Below are 3,289 nucleotides of genomic sequence, written 5' to 3' on the forward strand. Positions count from 1 at the left end.
AGTATCATCTATACACGTGCAACCGGCCCTTTTAATGACTTATTGAAGCTAAACAGGCCCAGTATAGAAATGAGACACCCCTGCCCTAAAAGGTCTCCACCTCTGGGTCAGTAGGCGACGCCATCATGGGGAAGACGGCTGACTGGACAGATGACCAGAAGACGGTCCTTGTGAAGACCCTTCACAAGGAGGGGAAGACACTAAAGGTCATTGCTGAAGTGGAGGGAAGAATCGTTGCAGTAAAAGGTGAACCAGAAACAGGGAGAGCCGCAGCATTGAGAGGATTGTCAAGAGAGAAATCTATTCAAGAATTTGGAGGAGCTTCACAAGGAGTTGACTGAGGCTGTAGTGGGTGAATCAAGAGCCACCAGGCACAGACGAATGCTAGACACGGGCTACAAGCTTGTTACCTGGGCTACGGAGAAAAGAAGCTAAAGTGTTGCTTGATGGTCCAAAGTCCTGTTTGTCCATTGATGTGGTACTCATGCATGGTAGGGTTTTATTCATCTCAGAGAACTAACCACAGACCTTCTGTAGACGTCAGCTTCTTCAAAGGCGTCTGACTCAGATCAGGGTCGTGTACGGGCCATGCTTTCACTTTCAGGACTTCTTGTGCTTCTCTACACTGAAGATAGTTGGCTGTGTGGTCGGAGTGGTTGTTTCAAAAGGAAATACGCTTTCTATGATGTTCCACTGCTGTGCCACCACTGCATCTATGATTGTCAATGTTGCCCATTTGTGCTTCTTCAGAGGAGCTTGAACAGTGCATCTTGACACACCAGCCGGCTTTGAAAGTGACCCTGCTGAAGCAGCACAACTACCCTGTCTGTGTTTCAACCTACATGTGACAGTGGAGAGCGTTAGCACCTGTTGGTAGAATTGGCTGATACAGCTGACTATAAGCCTGCAGAGTCCCACACTTTTTACCTTTGTTCGCTCACTTTGCACCTTTAAATTGATGAAAAAAAAGCTACCATTATTTACGCTGTATTTTTTCTTAGTTTGTAACATTTTTTCATTCCTAAAAACATTTGCATCATGGCAATGGCTTAGTCACTTTAGGCAGCATGAAAGCTTTATGGCAGAATAAGGGAATCAGCCAGCTGTTTCCAGTAGGAACAGCTCTGTTCTGCCTCTGGAAGTCGTGTTAGCCTGTGGGTTTGTTTGAACAAGCAAAAACTGTAAAGTACAATTAAAATGCATGCAAAAAAGTTAGCCTGTAACACTACCCTGTATGAAGTCTCAGATTCTCTGCTGCTTACAAAATATGGTTCAGTTAAAACAAAGTGGGCTTACTAGCAAGAGGACAGGTGGGATTTAACATAGATTTATCTTTATTGTCATTCAGATATGCATCATCAAAATTTAATTTTTCTATTTTGTAATCTTTAATATGTACAGTGCTTTGCAAAGGTATTCACCCTCCTCGTTTTGTTGCCTCACAACATGGAATTCAAATTGATTGTTTGTGAGTTTGCTCCAGAATATGCCTACATCTTTGAAGATGTTTTTTTTTATTATTATTGTAAAGGAAAACACGGATAGGAGAGAGGATCTGGAAACTGTACAAAAAGAAATGAGGAATCAAGGAATTGGAGGTGAAGCTACAAGACATCGGTTTGAAAAAGCCTGAAGGCCATTTGAGTCATCAAGGTGATATCAGCTGGGTGAATAAGCTGAACCAGCACTTTTTGAGGTTTGACCGGACGATCCTTCGAAAGACCAGAATGAGGAAGGCTGCTGGTCCGGATGGCATCAGCTCCAGGCTCCCGAGGTGCTGGGTAGGTTGGCTATTTGGTGTCCTCAACATCAGCAGAGGAGAGTACCACAGCTGTGGAAGACTTCCTGTGTGGTACCACACACCCCAAAGACCTGAACAGCTACAGGCTGGTAGCACCAAGGTCACACATTCGGGTGTGACAGTGGCAAACACACAGACAGTTACACACAATTATTAGCAATGAAAAAAAAAACAAGAGAAGAAGAAAAAAGAACAAAGCAGTCTAATCTAAAGTTAGCTCTAAAGAAACACCAAGAGTAGAAGACAAAAGTAAAGTCAGTATTGCACAGTGGAATACATCTGACTGTGGAAAAAAACTCCAGCTTGTTTACAAAACACACGATAATAGAATATGTAATATGCATAATAGTGCAGCAGCATCCCTAGCTAAGGTGTGAGCAAGTTTCCTTAGCATCTGGGGACAGTGGAAACAATTAATGGTCGGATCAGAAGCTGTGCAACCATTAAAAACACTGTAAAGTGTGACTGCAGCTGGGAGAAATTAATCACAGGAAGTGTGTGAGCAGACTCCACCTGCTGAGGAGGCTGAGGTCTTCAGGACTGGAAGGAGCGCTCCTGCAGACCTTCTCTACCTCTGTGGTGGCATCAGCCATCTCCTATGGTGGGGTTTGTTAGAGCAGCAGCTTATCTGCAGCTGAGAGGAAGTAGCTGGATAAACTCATTAGGAGGACCAGCTCTGTCCTGGGATGTCCTCTGGACCCGGTGCAGGTGGTGGGAGACAGAAGGACTGTAAGACACATAACGTCACTGATGGACACTGTCTCCCACCCCATGCATGGAGCTGCTGCAGAGCTGGAGAGCTCTTTTAGTGACAGACTGCTGAATCCTAGATGCTCTAAGGAGGAGTGTTTCTGCAGGTCCTTCCTCCCGGCTGCTGTCATACTTTATAATCCCTGCTGCTCACAACAGACTCAATAACTTCCTCATGCTGATGGTTGCACAGGTTCTGATCATGAATCAACACTGTCTCTCAGGTGCTACTGTCCATTTGCACACATCTGTTTTGCTACTCTGGGTGTTGCTTGTACAATCATGCACATTGCATGTTTTTCTCACTTCGTTGTGCAATTCAGCTGCTGTATTTCCCCTATTGAACTTTAATATTTCACTTCTTTTTTATGCCACATTGCCGTGTTGTAAGTCACTGTATCATTCTTCCTCTGGTGTTATTTTTTTATCTGAGCCTTTCTGATAAGTTTAGATTAGATTAGCTGTTTTCTTCTTCTTCTTCTTCTTCTTTCATTTCTGATTTAGTGTGACACTGTGTGTTTTTGCCACCGCACGCTCGAATTTCCCCTTTGTGGTACAAAAAGGCTTAATTCTTATCTGAGCTTCATTTTCAAACCTGGTTTGGCACTAAACGATGGACCTCAGTGATGTGATCGAGAACCTCTTGGTGGGCGCAGCCCGTCCACAGAAAGCCTGGGCTGACCGAGTCAAGGAGGGAGGAGGAGGAGGAGGAGGAAGAGGAGGAGGAGGAGGAAGAGG

Source organism: Fundulus heteroclitus, chromosome 4 (assembly GCF_011125445.2).
Source record: "Fundulus heteroclitus isolate FHET01 chromosome 4, MU-UCD_Fhet_4.1, whole genome shotgun sequence".
Classification (NCBI taxonomy): Eukaryota; Metazoa; Chordata; class Actinopteri; order Cyprinodontiformes; family Fundulidae; genus Fundulus; species Fundulus heteroclitus.